Source organism: Jaculus jaculus, chromosome 11 (genome assembly GCF_020740685.1).
Source record: "Jaculus jaculus isolate mJacJac1 chromosome 11, mJacJac1.mat.Y.cur, whole genome shotgun sequence".
Taxonomy (NCBI): Eukaryota; Metazoa; Chordata; class Mammalia; order Rodentia; family Dipodidae; genus Jaculus; species Jaculus jaculus.
In genome coordinates this window covers 65,997,537-66,018,071 of record NC_059112.1, presented here as the reverse complement: position 1 = coordinate 66,018,071, position 20,535 = coordinate 65,997,537, and the positions used below count along the sequence as shown (strand labels likewise).

Sequence of the window (20,535 nt, the reverse complement as noted above, 5' to 3'; positions counted from 1 at the left end):
TCTCATTCATCTAAGGTTCCAAACCTGTAACAGCTTGAGTTGCAGGTACATCTGACAGGCAAATGGAGGCCCAAATAATAGGGATGAAGGGCTTGAGGTGAGGGGAAGGAGAGGTTGGAGGGAAATAAATATAAAACTAGACCCATAATGAAGTGTTACAATAGAAACCTTTATCCTTGAAGGCCGACTAAAAGATTTAGCCCTCAACAGGAATATGGGGGCATTATCTGATAAGAAGGGCCCTGGAGAGGGTAGGATGAAGCCTAACCGTAAACATTTGGCTCTGGCCTATGACTCCCAGTATCAGAAATTGGATGCTACCCACATTGAGCTGTTGATTGGAGAGAACTACGAGGTCCCCCAAATAAGACAGGCTTCTGTCAAAGTACTTGATTACCTGAGGTCAAAGGTAAGACCCTATTGCTGAAGACACCATATGATGCTGACACAGAATCCAGAAGATAGCCAGTCTAGACAGTTAGCTGGTCTAGTGCTGGAAAGTGCTATTTGAACTAGTTGGGGAAAGTAGACAACAATGGTGTGAGCAAACAGCAGCCTAAGCTACTCAGAAGCAACCAGCCTGACAACATGCACATACCAGTGCAATGGTAGCACACAGCCTTGGTGGGTAACTAATAGCCTTCCATTTGTTAGGAGATCCTCTCAGTGGAAAGGAACCCATATCTGGAACTGGGAACCAGGTCAGAATCTTATGGAGACCAACATTGTCACCAATGACAAGGTACATCCATCAAAATCTCCCTAAATTAACAAAGCTTTTAACCTAACTTCATTCTCCAATGGAGAATCTGTTTTTCTTTTTCAGCAGGTAGTGAGACCCCAGGAAATAAACCATCTCTCACACTTCAGCCAAGGCCCAGGTGAAACTACAGAGGAACTGGGGAGATAAGCAAGAGTGCTGCTTCCATGGCGAGCTTGACAATCAGCACCAGGGTGAAGGAGACAGATCCTGCACATATTCAACACTTACCAAAGCAGAGATCCAGAGGCTACTGAGAGATTTTCACAGAACTAGTCTTAAAACACACACACCATGGCTCAGGGAGTTTTGTAGTAAAAGGGGAAGAAAGATTGTAAGAGCCACAGCTTGGGTCATCATACCCAGAGGCATTGCTCCTCTCCTGCTGCCAATAACTGACTGCTGTTCTCTCAATGCAGAAAGTACAACCTCATGGGGAATACCTGCAACCCCACTGAGGAAGGCCCCCAGTGAAATGGGGTCAGAGAGGAGGGAAAATATGGTACCAATGCATGATGTTTCCATACAAAGTATGTTCTTAATAAAATTAAAATTTTATTTTGTGTGTGTGCTGGGGATTGAGCCCTGATTCTTGTACATACTAGCCAAGAGCTCTACCACTGAGCCAAATCCCAAGCCCCTATAAATGGGAATTTCAAAGGTTCCAAGTGAGGAGGAATTTTGGCAGAGAAGCATTGGGAAGTGTTGTTTGAGTGGTGATTGTTTGTCTGGGTGCTTTGAAAACACTCAAGAATGACCAGGTTGCAAGGCAATTTAAAACACAAAACAAAACCATTTTAACTCTTTGAGGTAAATGATCACCTTTGCTTCACCTGAGAGAGAGACAGAGAGTGAGAGACTGAGAGAGTGAGTGAGAGAGACAGAGAGAGAGAGACAGAGAGAGAGACAGAGACAGAGGTAGATACAGAGGGAGAGGGTGAATGGGCATGCCAGGGCCTCCAGCCGCTGCAAACGAATATTTAGTCTTTATACTTGTCAGTTTTATAATTCAGAAGAAATATAGCTCATTGGTAGCTTGAAGACAAATCTAAAAAGAATAGCATTCGTGATATGCAGGCCATATAACCTTCCAGACAGTTACCTACTTTTAGGTCTGTGCTTGTTGAAAAATATATGTTTTTGAATTATCTTTTAAGGTCACTGTTGAATTATATTTTATTAATTATGTCCACCCTATATTTAAATCAATAAATACCCAGACAGATTGGTTTTACTCTTAAATCACAACAATATATAATGATGGTGATAAAGCAACATTATACATAATACATTTGAGGTCCTCCTGATTATTTAATTAGTTGGATTTTGTTTTGTTTTTCAAAGTAAGGTTTCACTCTAGCCCAAGCTGACCTGAAATTCACTACAGAGTCTCAGGGTGGCCTTGAACTCACAGCAATCCTCCTACCTTTGCCTCCCGAGTGCTGGAATTAAAGGTGTGCACCACTATGCCTGGCTCATTAGTTGGAATTTTTGGATAAAAATGGAGATTCAGGCAGGAGAGACGGCCTAGCAGTTAAAGTGCTTGTGTGCAAAGCCAAAGGACTCATGCATAATTACCTAGGACCCACGTTAAGCCAGATACACAAGTTGGTACATGTGTCTAGAATCCGTTTGCAATGGCTAGAGGCCCTGGCATGCCCATTTTCTCTCTCTGTCTCCCTTTTTCAAATAAATAAATAAAAATAAAATATTTTAAAAATGGAAATTCAGCATTTTTCACAATATTAATATTTGCAATCCAAAAAGCTTGAGTGTTCATTACCAATAACACCATCATTTAACTGAATTGAATAGCTGGCCACAAAGGAAGTTACTGATTTTTATGCAGATTACCTATGTATTTTTTTCATATTGTGTTCAAAAGAGAGTGGACAAGTCCATTGGGTATCAGAGTTTAGCTGGACAGTATTTATTTCAGGTGTGGAATTGGTCAAGACCAGAGAACACTTCCTTTCCTTTGGATTGAGAACAAAGTTGTTAATGTAGTTATTCTTTCTGACATGTAGATCATCAATTTTGTACAGACGAACATCAAGAGTCTTAAAGGAACCCCTTTAAGAGTCAGCTTGGCAGAGTAAGCTCAGATGTTTTAACCAGGTAGCTGCAGAACAGAAGGGAATTGGTAAGGTCATTGTCTTTACTGCCTTCTGGAACCTACTGGACTCTATAATACTATGCTGCAGTCCTTATGGGGTGTGGTTTCCTCATCTTAAGATCTAGTCAATTTGTTTTATATTTATGAAGATCCATATTTGCCTGCTCTTTGCCAGGACCAAATGTATGAATCCCATTAGTGCTGTCAAAAGTAGTCCTGTTTAGTCCTGGAGTAAGGCCTGGCCTTATGTGTAGAGAGCAGCATGTTCTATAAAGAAGGCTGATCATCTAGGCTGTAGTCCTAGGAGCTACATTCCTGAGAACTGTTTCTTCCTACAGTGTCCTCTGGGATGGTGGTAGTGGACACCAAGCTCACCACTAAAAGAATGACTCAGGGCTGGGATGAGATGGGCCCCAAATCCAGTAGATGAATCCAGATTTTGCAGGCTGGGTAGATCTTGCTACATGTTTCTGTCCTAACCTCTTTCCCTGAATTATTTAAAGACCTCCGTGTGTTCTTATTTGTTTCTGCTTCTACTGGACATTGAAGGGAGAAAATGGGCTGTGCTTGGATCAAAATGTTAAAAAGGTTAGTCCATTAGGATGAGGTGATGGTGGCAGCAAGAGTAGGGAGAAATACCTGAGGCTGAAGAGAAGGGAGAAGGTTCTCTTAACAATGGTGTTAAGGCCTTGCCACTGTCCTATCCTTTGAGGAAAAGCTCTTTTTAGGACTCCTTTCAGAGGATCTTGCTGGTATTCACTATGGAAGGGATATTGTATAACAGCACTTAGGTAATTTCTTTCTTTTTGTTTTTTTAATTTTTTTATTTTTTTTTATTTATTTATTTGAGAGCGACAGACACAGAGAGAAAGACAGATAGAGGGAGAGAGAGAGAATGGGCGCGCCAGGGCTTCCAGCCTCTGCAAACGAACTCCAGACGCGTGCGCCCCCTTGTGCATCTGGCTAACGTGGGACCTGGGGAACCGAGCCTCGAGCCAGGGTCCTTAGGCTTCACAGGCAAGCGCTTAACCGCTAAGCCATCTCTCCAGCCCTCTTTTTGTTTTTTTAAATGCTTTTAATTTTGGAAAGTGGTGACTGCAGAACTTTTTTTAAAAAAAAATTTTTTTAATTTTTTTTTTAGTTTGAGAGTGACCGACAGAGAAAGAAAGAGGCAGAGAGAGAGAGAGAGAGAGAGAGAGAGAGAGAGAGAGAGAGAGAGAGAGAATGGGCACACCAAGGCCTCCAGCCACTACAAACAAACTCCAGACGCGTGCGCCCCCTTGTGCACCTGGCTAACATGGGTCCTGGGACATCGAGCCTCAAACTGGAGTCCTTAGGCTTCACAGGCAAGCGCTTAACCGCTAACCCATCTCTCCAGCCCAGGTAATTTATTTCTAGCCTGTGCATTTTAAAACTTTTTTTATTGACAACTTCTATAATTATAGACAACAAACCATAACAATTCCCTCACCTTCTCCATCCTCCCCTTCCCAAATCCATTCATATTCATCATATCCCCTCTCCTTCTCAATTACTCTTTTATTTTTAATTTTTATTTGTTTATTTATTTTATTTTATTTTTTTAGGTAGGGTTTCACTCTAGTCCAGGCTGACCTGGAATTCACTATGTAGTCTCAGGATGGCCTCAAACTCATGGTGATCCTCCTGCCTCTGCCTCCCAAGTACTGGGATTAAAGGCATGCACCACCATGCCTTGCTAGTCTCTCTTTTATTTTGATGTTATCATCTTTTCCTCCTATTACCAGGGTCTTGTGTAGGCAGTACCAGGCATTGTGAGGTCATGGATATCCAAAGGCTGTGCATTTTAAATTTGTTTTTATTTTTTGTTGTTTTCTCTATGTCTATCTTTCTTCTTTACTTAAAAAAAATTCCCGTAAAGTTGAATAATTTTTAACCTTATCCAGAAGAAGGCCAGAAGCACCTGTTTAAAGTGTATGGTGTTTTGTATACAGTGAGCACTTTGTATGACTCATTATTTTGAGGAAAACATGTCTGAAGTACTCTTCTTAGTTAACCAGAAAAAATATATATATTGACAGAAGTATTTCCATTCACTGACTTACTGCTTTCTAGAGTCATTTCCTATAGCTTAAGTGAGACAGGCTAAGTGACAGTTACTAGACTAGAACTTCGGAGGTGGAAGCACTGTGTCCAACATGTTCCCTGATGCAGCCTTTGTATGGTGCTGTGCACACCAGAAGTCCTCAACAAATTCCGTGGAATGAAAGACTGCAAATGGAATCTCTTTACTTGCCCATGCTTTTGAGTATTCCTGTACTACTTGAAGCTCAGATGCCCTTTCTCTGTAAGACTTCCTCTGGGCTCCTAATTCAGATGAACCAAACATCAGTTTTTCTCTTTTGTAGAAACCAGATTACCTACCTCTAACCACACAGTGCTTATTGCATCAACCTGTTTGTGGTTTTGTTGTTGACGCACCTCATCCTTTCACAGAGAGCTCCATTGAGGCTTAGCTTATGTTTGTTCTGTTCTTCATTTTAACATACTTCCTGGCACAGAGTGGTACCTAGTAATAGGTGATTATAAATTAATAGCTAGATGAGTCACTGTCACACACTCACATGCACACTTGCAGTGCAGCTATATGCTGGCTCTCTTTTAACCTTGAGCAATGCAAGGCAATGAAGAATCTCATAGTGAACTGTCATAAGCACCTCTGATGCCATCAAACAGCTGTAGAGTGAATGGCTACCTTACAGGAAGGCTATTAGAATTGGGATGGAGAACTTGTATCATAATAGGGCCTTGGATGAGACACAGGTGCAATTCTAGCTCTAATAATAAACTAATCTTGGGCAAATTTAAAATCTTTCTGAACTTTTCCCTTAAAATAAAAATATATGAATATACAAAATATACATTGATAGAGAGTTCACAAATAAACAATTTAATACTCCACCCTAAGGCCTGGAAAAAGAACAAGGTAAACCAAGAATCAGTAAATGAGAAGAAATCATAAAGATTAGGGAAGAAATTAGTGAAATAGAAATAAAAAAAAAAATCCAAAGAATCAACAAAACAAAGAGTTGATTCTTTGAAAGGATAAACAAGATTGATAAGCCCTTAGCAAATTTGACCAGAAGAAAGAGAGAAGAGATAAAAATTAATAAAATTAGAGATGAAAGGCACCATTACAACAGATACCAAGAAATTCAGAAAATCATAAGGACATACTTTAAGAATATATATTTATCTAAGTTTGAAAACCTGAAAGAAATCAATGATTTCCTTGATTCATATGACCTACCAAAATTAAATCAAGATGAGATAAACCATTCAAATAGGCCTATAACAAGTATAGAGATCTAAGCAGTCATAAAGTTTCCCAACTAAAAAAGCCCAGACCCCAGGTTGATTCACTGGCAAATTTTACCAGATCTTTATGGAATAACTAACACCAATGCTTCTCAAACTTTTCCATAAAATAGAAAAGGAAGGAATTCTACCAAATTCTTCTATGAAGCCAGCATCACCCTCATACCAAAACTAGGTAAAGACAGAACAAAAAAAGAAAATTACAGACCAATCTCTCTCATGAACATAGATGCAAAAATTCTCAACAAGATATTGGCAAACAGAATACAAGAATATATCAAAAAGATTATTCACCCTGACCAAATTGACTTTATCCCAGGGATGCAGGGATGGTTCAACATTTGCAAATCAATAAATGTAATACATCATATAAATAGTCTGAAGGACAAAAACCACATTATAATTTCAATAGATGCAGAAAAGGCATTCGACAAAATCAAATATCCTTTCATGGTAAAAGTATTACTAGAAGTTTTTCTACTAAATTTAGGAACAAGACAAGTGTGTCCACTGTCCCCACTTTTATTTAATATAGTTCTGGAAGTCTTAACTATAGCAATAAGGCAAGAGACACTCATAAAAGGGAGACAAATTGGAAAGGAAGAAATCAAATTATCACTATTTGCAGACATACATAAAAGATCCTAAAAACTCTACCAACAAACTGTTAGAGCTGATAAACTCCTCAGCAATGTAGCAGGATACAAAATTAATACACAGAAACCAGTAGCTTTCCTATATACTAACAACAAACATGCAGAGAATGAAATCAGGGAATGTCTCCCATTCACAATTGCCTAAAACATACACACACACACACACACACACATATATATATATATATTTGGAACAAACCCTACTTAATTTATAAGATTGCTTAGAAGAAAACTCAAGATAATGTACATAAAATACTTCTCTTAGTGCCTGATATAGAATAAGAAAAATAGTACTCAATAAAAGTTATTATTAAATTAATAATAGTATTTGAAGTCCACCAGTGCCCTATTAATGAGCAATGACTCAATTAAGTCATAATTAAATATGCTAAACAATCGCTTTCTCAGCTTCAGTAAAAGGAATTAGTGCTTTTTTTAATGGCTATAAACTTCTACCGAACTAAATAATGGAATTAGAATGAATTTCCCACTGTCAGAGCTGGATTTAGTAAGATGTGGAAAGCTAAAGTAAAAGACATGCTGTCACTATAGATTAACTTATCTTTGCACCGTTAATTGTGTGCTATTTAATGGTACGCTAGATGATCTTTTAGAATTTCCTTGATACAATGCAAATTCAAGCACATAAAAAATGTTTAAATATCTATAACTTTAGCATAGTATGATAGTATGATATAACCATGTCCTTGGTAAAATAATTATGTACATACATTATTATCCTTTTTGTCAAAAGTACATTACAAATGTATTACTTTTTCCTAATTAGAAAATAAATAAAATCTTTGAATGCAATATTCTAAAGTGTTTAGTCTTATTGACATGATACCATTATGTATATAAATATATGTAAATAAAAATTTAGATAATTTGCACTGACAGGTAAGACCTAAATTACAGGAACCAGAAACCTAATTATTTCAAATTGAATAATCTTGCTAACCAGTGTCACTCATTTCAAGGGAACAAAGGCAGTGGCTTTTAAAAATGCCTTACTTGTATTAATAATTCTGTTATAATTTTCCTCAATTATATTAGAGTTCTTCTGTATCACAAGGACTGAAAAAAGTGGACATTTATTTCTTCATCAAATGCAAAGTAAAGCATATATTGTCTAACCTATGACTGTCCATTTATATAGGGATCAGTGAGAACACTCACTTCACACAACAGTCAGCCTCCAATTTTCTCATCATTCTTCAATTAGGGCAAGAAAATACTACTTATAAAAAAAATTCTCACATTTCAGCACTGTGATAACTATTTATAAAAAATTCTCACATTTCAGCCCTGTGATAAATGTATATTGTAGAACTGTTTCCACAGTGTTACTCACTGCTCCCCTCCCCCCACCACCCAAGAAAAAAGGCTTTAGCATGCTCCTGGGTTCTGATGCTTGTCAGTTCTTTCTTTCCTCAGAGCTGGAGGGGTATATTTGGGGAGAAGATTTGGTTACTGGATTTCTCAGGCATAGATGCTCAGGCATGTTGGAATGCCACCTTACCACACTCTTCCTGTCTTTAGGGACGGCAGAGGGGTATCGGCTATCTCTGTTGTTTTTCATTTGCTGTTAACTCTACCCTGTATTTCTGAAAAGGACTATGAATTCAGGACATGGGTGAAACTGACAATGCAAGATTTCATGTTTAGATTAAGAAGACTTCCTTGGATGAATTTGTATTTTCACTCCACGAGGGTTAGTGCCAGGGATATGAGGATTACATGCTGTAGTGCTTTCTATAGCTCTTGGGGCTTGCACGATTAACTTCTCTCTCTCTCTCTTGCTTGCTCTCACTCTTTCGATACTTCTTCATTTCTCCTCTTCTCATTCCAGTAAAATTCATGGAAAGAGTAGCTCATATTTGTTCTCTCTACATCCTTACCATTCTTTCTTTCATCCCAGATATCCCCCATGACTCCACGAAGTTGACCCCTATTAAGCTCATTAATATAAAGCTATTTGCCAATTTTCCATTCTTATATGATTCTGTCTCTTAGTAGCAGTTATTATATATAGTCTTCCAAAATATATCCTGCTTCAGGCAGACTTCTGTGGCTTGTGACAGATACCATTCTACTAGTTTCCTTCCCTTGGGGCCACTTGTTTCATGATCATGTCTGGTCCCTTCTTCTTTCTTTTCCTTTTTTTTTTTTTAATTTTCTGTTTTATTTATTTATTTGAGAAGGACAGACACAGAGAGAATGAGGCTGATAGACAGAGAGAGAGAGAGAGAGAGAGAATGGGCGCGCCAGGGCCTCCAGCCACTGCAAACGAACTCCAGACGCGTGTGCCCCCTTGTGCATCTGGCTAACGTGGGACCTGGGGAACCGAGCCTCGAACCGGGGTCCTTAGGCTTCACAGGCAAGCACTTAACTGCTAAGCCATCTCTCCAGCCCCTCCCTTCTTCTTTCTAAGAACACTGCATATGAGATAGCCCAGAGCCCTGAACACAGTGAGTTCCTCTGGTTGCTTCATGGTGCTAACACCTCTACACTATGATGAATTCCAGGTGAATAAACTCAGTCTAGAACTAAATTCATTTATAAAATGGTCTGTCAGGGTTTTGCAGAACACAATAGCATGTGTGTATACAGAGAGAAATAATTGATTTATTTTTAAATTTTTTTTATTTGTGTGTGTGTGTGTGAGAGAGAGAGAATGGGTGTGCCAGGGCCTCTAGCTACTCCAGTAAGCTAACTCCAGACGCATGTGCCACCTTGTGAATCTGGCTTACATTGGTACTAGGGAATAGAACCTGGATTATTTGGATTTTCAGACAAGTTCCTTAACCACCAATCTATCTTTCCAGGCCATGTGTTTATTTTAAGGAATTGATGTATATAATTGTGAAGGCTAGCAACCCATGTCTACAGGGCATGCTGGCAGACTGTAGTCCCAAACACGAGCTAATACCATAGTTTAGCCCCAAGCCAGCCATACAAAATTTCCTCTTGATTAGGGTCAGTGAATCCTTTGTTCTAGTGGCCTTCCAAGTGCATGGATAAGGCTTTCTCATATTGTTGAAGGCTATGTGCTTCATTCAAAATCCATCCATGTAAATGCTGATCTCTTTTCAAACATCCTCTCAGAAACAGGCAGAATATTTGATAGAACATCTGAGCATGTGTCCTAGCCAGTTTTACTATCACACTGCTTAAGCATTAACAGTGACACCATACAGCTACCTGATAATCTCAAAGCCCCTGATACTTTTGACAGCAACTTATTCCTGAACTATTCAAGATTCTCTCTGCTCCTCTCTCCTTATTCCCTGTCCTAGCTGGTAAATATTCACAGACCTCTAGATTAATTTTCTGATGGTTCAACTCTATGTGCCCAAAGTAACCATTAACCTTGCTCTTCCAATGATCCCACCTTCAGGCCATTCATCATAGCCTCCTCTTGCTCTTATTTATGAGATGAATATTGTCATCATCCTAAAATATTTCTCTCAAATGATCAATTTTTATATAAGTCAGTGATTTTTAACACCTATGAGAATCAAACACCAGGCTTTTAAGGAAAGATCTAATTCTTTATTCCCTTTCTTATATCATGCGATTGTTTCTGTCATCACAATTATTTTCAAAGCATTTGGGATTTAGCGCTGTATATGAACTCATTCTGCCAGACTCAAGCATCGTGTTGTGGAGGGTACTTATTCAGTTTTCGGTATTCTCTTCCCCACCCCAGACCACCCCAAAAGAATACTCAGTTTGTGAAATGGTAGGAAAAGTCCTTTCTAGCTCTCCCTGGTAGCCTTGCTCAGAGAAGAAATATCAATTCTGCCTCCTACTCATCTCTATACTTTCTCAGAGGAATAAAAATGGCTGCATATGATGAGAAAGAACCTGTCACTGGGCCACTTCGTACAAAGTGATGGCATTCCCAAGCTTTCTGTCCCAAGCTTCTGAAGAGCTGTAGATCCCCTGAAATCACAAATGTGGGGAAGGAGAAAATGGGACATGACAATTTGGCCTCAAACCTAAACTGTATTCTTGGACAAAAGGTTACCAGGAACCAGGCTGTAGGGTGTTGCTGATAGTTACATTGTTACAGTGATTCAAGCAGTACTTCCTGCTTATGTGACTGTCAACCCTGTACACACAACACTTCCAGAAAGAGCCCCTGAGAGACAGAGAGAGGAAGGGGCCAAAAACAATAATGAAGACAAACTGAAATCAAAAGCAGTTTGAGTTTCACGAGTTTTCTATTGCTGCCACAATAAATCAGCACAAATTATGTGGCTTCAAACAACACTCATTTATTCTCTTGCAGTTTTGGAAGCCAACAGCCTCGGCCCAGTGTGGTCTAGCTTGGCTTTGTGCTTAGACATTCCCAAGGCTGAAATCAAGGTGTTAAGGTGTTGGCAGCATTGCATTCCTTTATGAGGCTCTGAGGAGAATGGGTTTCCAGGTTCATTCAAATTGTGGGCAAAATTCAGTTCTATACATGTAGGATGGAGGTCCCTGTTCCTTGCTGGCTGACACTCAAGGGCTGTTCTCCGCTTCTGAAGGCTGTCTTCTTTTTAAAATTTCTTTTTATTTTATTGCACCTTCTTCCAACTTCAAAGCCAACAATGACAGATTAAAGTCCTTCTCACACCCTGAGTCTCTTTGACCTCTCTCCTGCTTCACACTTCTATTGACTCTCTGTCTTCTGGTTGGTTTCTGAAGGCGTTGGTAAATACAAAGAACTCATCTGGATAACCAAAGATGAGCTTTCTATTTTAAGTTCAGCTGATTAGTAGCTGCAATTCCACCTGTAAAGTCTCTTCACAGTATGTTTAGGTTTGTGTTTTATTGAATAACCCAGGGAGGGGAAACTTGGCAGGACATCTGTACAATTATTCCCACACAACAGCTCATTCTTTTTCCAATTCACTCACACTTCTGGCTGAATTCTCATATTTGACTTAAGTGTCTAGTTGTCAGATTTTACTTTCTCAAAATGTTCTACCACCCACTAGCACTTTCCAACTTTGCTTCACTAGGCAAGTCCTATACCTCTTTGAGCCTCACATTCCACATACATACGTACACACATACATACAAAAATTGGAAGGTGGCATGCAAGTGTTTATTGTACTTTATACTTAGATATAAATATTTAAAAACTAGAGTGGTAAGTTTAGTAAACGTGTGTGTGTGTGTGTGTGTGTGTGTATTGTGATATATAACACTGATTTCTAAACCTTACAGGAACTGAAGTCAGGAAGTCTCAGATATGGTCTGTTCATTAGATAGATGACCTTGGGCACATCATTTAGTTTCTCAGGGCCTTTTTTCTTATCTGTTAATTAATGTGTTTGGCAAGAGGAGTTCCCATGTTCTGTTCAGCCTGGAAATCCTAAGCTTCTATCATAAAGTTTATTCCTTAAGATACACCAAGAATGAGAGCTGCAAAAAGCAATCTATTTACAGTCAGCACTTTGCAAGGTAACTGCAAAATACCCAAGACAACCTCATAGTACTGGGGCTAGAAATCTCTTAGAGGGACAAGCTGAAACGCCTCTGTCAATGCTTGTAGTTTTGTAGCACTGTGTCATTATAATCCAACTTGTCTGTAGCACCGTATTCCAAAATACTCAGCTACTGACCAGTTTCTATTTGAAAAATTCATGTTAAGTAGCCAGATATTATTGATTCAGAGAAAACACAATAAGTGTTTCATTAACTTAAAAGTTTTCCCTTGAATTCTGTTTCAAAAATAAAGCATGGACATAAAACCCAGTTCAATATTTATCAACTTCTTAATTTCAATTTTTCAAAATATGTACAATTAAAAATAATTATAGAATTCTCCTTTTAAGTCCACCTAAGAATTGTGTTTTTATTTGAAATAAATTATGGAGACTTGTCAATGTATATTCATTTACTGTATCAAGAGTCACTAACAAACACATCCAGTTTTCTGGATTTCCTCTGTTCTTCTTGGATCTAGAATAAAGACACTTTTTAATAACTTGTAGTTTTGAACTTTAAAAAGGAAACATTTTTCCTTAAACTCCATCTTAGAGGGGTGTCAACATAGGATTTTTTTATTACAGCATTGGTGAGGGATTTTAGGAGAATTGGTTTGGGAATATTTAAATTTCCTTTTGTTCTGCAGGCACCTTGGAGAGGGCAGCTCCCTACAGGGTCGAGGCCAGCAACAGGGAAATGACAGGGCTGGCTAAGTGTGAGCACAAGTCTGTCACTTTTGAGTTAGTGCTGCTTAAAAGGGGTAAAATGAATTATTCTGACCACACTGTAGTGGTCAACCAGCCTTCACTCAAAGAAAATAATTTTCTTTGCTGTAGTAATCTCCTAGGTTGTTGAAGCTGGCTGAAACTGAAGTTTCACAAGATGAATGTGGCGTACAGTGTGTTTAGCTCTAATCACTTGCATGTGTGTGATGGTTTCAGCCCTATGGCTCTGGTGTAGGGTTGAGTGGAAATATTAGTGGACTGAAGCACTAAGCAAGGCAGGAGTGTGGGTACACACACTCCAATTTACAGAATCTTAGCCAGAAATTGGCAGTTCTATCCTGAGGGTTGGAAGGGTTATAGCAAAGACAATCAAAGAAGACAAGAAGGAAGGGGATATATATATATATGCAAAGGGGGGTGCTGGAGAGATTTCTTAGTGGTTAACGCACTTGCCTACAAAGCCTAAGGTCCTGGGTTCAATTCCATAGTACCCGCATGCAGTGGCTAGAGACCTTTGCATGCCCATTCTCTCTCTCTCTCTAATAAACAAATAAATAAATTTTTATAAATGAAGGGAAGGATGTTCAAGAGCAAAATAATAGCAGATCTTGAATTTATGCTTGGAGTGCAACAAAAAGAAGAAGAAGAAGAGAAGGGCTGGAAGATTGCTCAGTGGTTAACTGCACTTCCTGCTCAAGCATCAGGGCTTGGGGGGCCAGAAACTGCCCAGGTTCAAATTTCCTGATCCCATGTAAACAGGTGGGCATGGCTACATGCTCTTGTAACCCTATCCTGCAAAGGGGAGCAGAGGCCAGAGAATCTACAAAGCTAGTGAAAAACAGCAAGCTCCAGTATCAGTAAAGGATTCCAGCTCAAAAAAGAATGGGTAGAAGAGCAATGGAGCAGGACACTGGAGGTTCTACTCTGGCCACTGAGGAAAGCACCCCTCTTACTACCACAGAGGAGCACATACTTCAAGGGAACTTATGTGTGCACACACACACACATCACCACCAACACTACCACCACCACAACAACACACACACAAAAAGTAAAACGAAGATTAGAAAGCAAGAGACGTTTAGGGTAAGACACTAGTTGATTTCATTTATTTATTCATTCAACAAATCAAGCACCTGCTTTGTGCTCTGCACTGTGCTAATGGGCTCCCTTAATGGGCATTCTCACTGCACTTGGGAAGCTCACAGTCTACTAGGAAGGCCAGTCTACACATATATTTGGTCACCACTTACATCCTGGTTCAGAAACTCACCTAGCCAAGTGGGTCCTCTCAGTCTTTCCAGAATGCATTCATACGAGCTGTAAGCGCTAACCCCCTGAGAACAGTGCACTCTCACTGGGCCTGCCTCCCTGTAATTTCTCAGCCATAGAAGTTATGGAAAATAATTGTCAATTTCAAATTTCCCTTTGGAGGACTTGGCAAGACACAAGTTAAAGCTGACTGTGGGGCTAGAGAGATGGCTTAGCGGTTAAGCGCGTGCCTGTGAAGCCTAAGGACCCCAATTGGAGGCTCCATTCTCCAGGACTCACGTTAGCCAGATGCACAATGGGGCACACACATCTGAAGTTCCTGTGCAGTGGCTGAAGGCCCTGGAGTGTCCATTCTCTCTCTGCTTCTTTCTCTCTCTGTCTGTTGCTCTCAAATAAATAAATAAAAATGACCAAAAACAATTTAAAAAACTGACTGTGTAGGAGAAAGAACAATTACAAAGCCATATGCATATTAAGTAGAAGTGTTAGCTGGGCTCTCAATGGCTCTGATAAACACCAGAGACAGTGCTTGCTTCCGAAGCACAAATACTAACATTGGAATGATACAGAAAAGATTAGCATGGACCCTATGCAAGGATGACATGCAAATTCATGAAGCATTCCATATTTTTGAGAGAGAGGAGACATAATTTTGTTCCTGAGGTCTCAACCCTAGACCAGGAAATCATTGAGGTAGATTGTAACATGAAGGAAATGCTGACATTTTTGGGCTTTGGCAGTTTCTCCAACCTGCAGGTCACTCAGCCTATAGTTTGGATGAATGTGAAAAAATTGCATGGAGCTTTATGAATTTTTTCCTGCTATTCTGTAATATTTTCAATAAATCTGGGAATGACAAAATAATACCAGAGACAAACAGTTCCAAGAGGGCAAGAATAACTTTAGTTCAAGGTTTTAGAGGTTCTAGCCCATCATAGTGGGGAGAGTATTGTGGAGCAAAGGAGAGCAGCCCAGTTCATGGAGATTGATAAGGAAGCAGAGAGAATGGCTACAGTAGTGGGCGTTCTCCTCTCCACCTTTTATTCTTCCCATGCTGTTGGAAGGATACCAACATTTAGGGTGGGCCCATCAATTGTCTCTCACATGTCAATCCTCTCCAGAAACACCCTCACAGCTACACCCAGATGTGTGTTTATTAATCCTCTAAGTATTCAGTCAAGTTGACAATCAATAGTAACGATCACATTGGCAATGGCATATTTATGGAGGATGGCCAGAGGATTTAGTCCTCTGGTGTAAGGATGAGTAAAGTAGGACAAAACCAGAAAGCAAGCCCTGGTGACTTTGTTCTGTTTCCTCTGGAATCCTCCAAACACCGTCCTTCACATGCTTCTACTGAGCCCCTCACGGACACCTCCATCTTGGGGCAGATAGCACTTCACAAGTCCAGCTACCTTATCAATATCTTGTAGGTAACCAGAAGTTACTGATAAATTTATCAAAACTGAACTCTCATTGGCAGATACCTGGTTTCCCTTTAGTAACTATTAAGATAGCTTTTCTGTTAAGGCACTTGCCTGGGAAGCCTAAGGACCCAAGTTTGATATCCTGGTACCCATGTAGCCAGAAGCGCATGGTAGTACATGGGACTGGAGTTTGTTTGCAGTGGCTAGAAGCCCTGGAGTGCCCATTTCCTGCCCTCTTTCTCTCAAATAAATAAATTAAAATGCCTCTGGGCCTAAATGAGTTATTAATGGATGATTTCAGGCAGGGCCAGGGTAAGGGCAGAGGGTTTTCATGTCAGTTCTTGGCTTGTTCTACATCTGTTATGGCCATGACAACTGGAGAGAAGGCAGGCGTATCTGTCAAAACTCAGCCTACACATAGGAAAGTTCCCTGTTCACATATATATTATGAATAGAAACTCTTACAGTTTAGAATAAAAACTGAATTGACTTTCTTAAAACCTATTTCTCATTCTAAACCTTGGTAAGTACACCTCATGCATAATCATATTTGTCAGATCCTCCTGCATCAAAGTGTGGCTTCTTAGACAATCCCTGGATGGAACATGGCTCACTTTGAGACCCATAACCTTCTTCTTTCTGTTGTAATTTGCCTTTTGTCTCCCCATAACCACTCCACAGGGCAGGACATCTGTAGTCTCATCACTGGGCATTTCAGCTAATGACCCAGAGGAAGGCAGCTTGAAGAACCCCAAGGTTCTTTGAGTCACTCATTTGGAAATTAGTTTAGGGAATAAAGTTTTGCTAATTTGTTTCATTCTTCTAGGTTTTTTTTTAGATACAAAGATAAAATATTGAAATTGAAACAATGCCTAACATTTCTACCTATTTCTATATATATATTAAGTACATAATAACTACCACATCCATATGAACAGTGCATTATACATAACTATATATGTATATATAATTCAATATGTTACTTACAACTCTCTGAAGTGGGTATTATGAATAATGTTATAATTTTTGCAAGTGAAAATCACCCTGCTTTTCTTTGTTAAATTCATTTATTTGCAAGGAGAGAGAGAGAAAGAGAAAGAGAGAGAGAGAGAGGGAGGGAGGGAGGGAGGGAGGGAGAGAGAGCGAAAGGTGGGGGCCTCTTGCCAGTGTAAATAAACTCCAGATATTTCAGATATGTATGCTACTCTGTGCATCTGGCTTTATGTGGGTACTAGGAACTCGAAATCTGGATGTCAGACTTTGCAGGCAAATCACTTTAACTTTTTACCCATCTCCCCTATCCTCACCCTGATTTTAAATGGAGAAAACCAGGATCCAAAAGCAGGTTTGGTGGACCTCAATTCCCAGTGTTCTTGCTCCTTCCTTCTCCTCCTCCTGCAATGTTGGCCCTACAGTGACATTGTGCTGACCGTTGTGGAATCTCCTCATCTGGATGCCATGCACTTGTCTAAATAGAAGGGATTAAAAACAAAATCAGTGCCAGCCTCTGATTTAAACCAAATAGAATCAGCTGCTGTGGATATCTGCTATTCTCAGGCTAAATTATGGTATTAAGAGGCTTCAAATTGAACCAGGCATGGTGGCTCGTGACTTTAATCCCAGCACTCGAGAGGCAGATGTAGGAGGATCACCATGAGTTCAAGGCCACCCTGAGACTTAGTGAATTCCAGATCAGCCTGGACTAGAGTGAAACCAAACCTCGGAAAAGTAAAAATAAAAACTAAAGGCTTCAAATTGTAGAAAGTGCTGTTTTATAAGTAACACTTTTGTGATTCTAATATTTTGAAAACATATTCAGTCTCTTAATTTCTTGCTTATTCCTCTAATACCAGGGTTAGCCAAGTAGATGAACTGATGTGGATTACCAAGGAGTAACAATTCAAAGCCCATCCCAGGAAAGACATTTGTAATAATTCTGAGTATATTTAACAAACTCTTTCCAATGTTGTCAACTTTAGTCTTCACTGAACATTTCAACATGGCACCCAAGGGGAGCCTTTAAACCTGACAGCCATTTCCTATTTGTCAGGAACAAGGAGGAGGGGTTTAAAGAAAATTGGTTCTTCCCTTTCAGATGTAGAAACAAAGGGCTGGTTTTAAGGCACATCCAAGAAGTGGCAGTGTGAGGACCTAATGGGCCATGACAGCTGAGACATAGAAGTTATCTCCCCTCAGTAGGGGTGCCCTCATTACCCACTTGTGTGCTTTTCTACAGCAGCCATGCGTGATGCAACTACCTTTATCTCACAAAAATGAGGACCACATTTCCCAACACTGTGACATGTTCTTTCTGTATGTCCATTTACAACATAGGTTTTATTTCCCAACTACACACACACACACACACACACACACACACACACACACACACACAGTAGAAGAAAGAACTGCCTACGTGATACTCATGCACCACTACTGATGTAACAACAATCCACCAGCCCCACAACTGTAGGCTCTTGAATGACTTTCTCTATCAGAATGATTTGATAATGATTCAGTTCCTTATGCCAAATCATTTTAGAACTAGCACTGGCATATTTTAAAAACCAAAGAGTGACACCCTTTGTCTGTGAAGTGAAGAAAAGCAAACAGAATCCTCAGCTAGCAAGTTCAGTGAATAGAATCACCTCTGTCCCTGGGGCCGTCACATTGCAAAACTGACAGGATGCACATTTGCAGGTCAGTTCTGGAAAGCAGGGCTCCTGGTGGGAAGCCTTGTGACACCCGAGTGCATAAATCTTGCCCTGCTTAATCAGATAGTCATCCCATATTGCACTTCCTCTTTTTTAGTCTTAAATTATTTATTAAAAGATCCAACGCCTGTTAGGGCAACCTCATCAGGATGGAGAACATGGATTCGGTGACTTGTGCATAAAATCTGCAACTCAAATGCAAACTGTGGTGAAACTTACAACAGAAACGGAAGGCGATGCATTCAAAATGAGGTGTTCCCCTCTCTGATTTTAGTTCAGAAGAACAGGTAGCTTGTAAATATTTTGATTTCATTCCCCAAATGTTTTTTTTTTCCGATTTTTTTTTTTTTTTCTGTTTTAAAGGTAAAACACGTTTAGAGACTGACAGCATGGCTTTCTTCCTAAAAGAACCTGGAGCTCTCTGAGGCTTAGCTTTTCCCTTCTTGAGGAGGTACATATGGGTGGTTGGGAGGTGGAGGGCTAGCTGCTCTCTCTTTGCTTTGATGGATTCCTCCTCTCATAAACCATGGCCTAGCTCATAATTATCATGCAGAACAGCACCCCCACAGCCTGCTTATGCATTTCAAACCTGAAGTTCCTTGAAGTTGTAAGGATTTTTAAATATTGGTATTCATTAATTGTGTGGCCTTTTTTGTGACATAAATACACATTACATACTTTTATGTGCTGGAAACAGCTAGAAATGGCGTGTCACAAATGTTTACATGACCATTATGGAAAACACTACCTTGCTAATATATGCCTGCTTCTTAAATTCTGTTAGCAGTTGTAAGACAGTCAGATACCACCCGTGGGATCATGTGCCCTCATGAAACACAATTACAATGAGAATATCTCATTATCTCATTGGCTTTAGCTTACTGCTCTGTTACCATGGTTTCAAATACACAGAGGATTCTGAAACTAAGAGTGCTGCTAACAAAGAACATATCCTTGTACAATGACATCAGATCATGTCAGACAGAATAGACTTAATTAAATACCCCCTGATGGAGGCCAAAATACAGAAGTTGGGTCTACTTTTTTTACAAAAGAAACCAGCCATTTTAAAACACTGGGCTTAATTTACTTGGGAATATGTTTTATTCTCTTTTAACAGCAACTACAAATTCAGAACTGAAATCCCATTTAATATTCTCTGGTAGTGACGCAGACTGAAAGAGATGGAGAAGAAAAAGACAACTGTCAGAGGATGATGATGTCAAATGTAGTTTTCTTCTGAATGTTTGGCCGAGGAACCAGCCAGTGCATCGACTAAGCACTGGGAACACTTCTGAGGGTACAAATGGACTCTCTGACATGGTGTGCAGCCAGAATTCAGTGTGAATTTCAACTTTCCAAGTGTGAGCTGCTTCTGCCAGACATGGCATGTCACCCTCTTTTCTGATGTATTTCATATCCAATTTCATAAAATGAGAATTTTACTGTTTCTCATGGTGAGGAACAATTGATTTTGTTAGAAGAGAAATCACAACTTCAGACTCCTGAACCTGTAGCTGCACTGTTACTCACCATATTTTGACTGATTTCCAGCCCCTGACTGATTCTGCTCTGAGGAAAGTGCCTCATGAATCCAGCCAATGTGGCTTTTGGGCAAACCTTTAAAACACACCCCGCTGGGACAAATCATTCAAGCTTTGGAGTTATCCTGGTGTATAACCATTTTCTTCCAATGACCTAAAATGGTGGCTTGCATTTATTTTTCCATGTTATAAAATTAATTCTCCTGTAATAGAAGTCTCCCTTGTCAATGTGAAGCTTGCCACACAAGCACACTAGAATTGTAGCAGTAAAAAAAATTTAAATCACTTAGAGGCCCTAGAGACTATCAACTGACATAATGTGACAATAATGACATCCCTAGTGGTGTTAATTGATTTTGTCCTGGTAGAGAGGGTAATTTGGCTTCCACAGTGACTGCAGGATCACAGACTTAACTGATTGGTCTGCCTAGGTAATATAACTATTAATGAACAGAAAACATGCACTTTCTTCTTAAAAGA

At 39.6% G+C, this 20,535-nt stretch overlaps 1 non-coding gene across 1 annotated transcript; it reads left to right on the top strand.

The window, feature by feature from the left end:
• Window positions 1–14,895: 14,895 nt before the first annotated feature.
• On the top strand, window positions 14,896–15,002 carry LOC123453393. The gene has a single exon (XR_006632786.1). It is a non-coding gene; the product is annotated as a U6 spliceosomal RNA (small nuclear RNA).
• The last annotated feature ends 5,533 nt before the right edge of the window (window positions 15,003–20,535 follow it).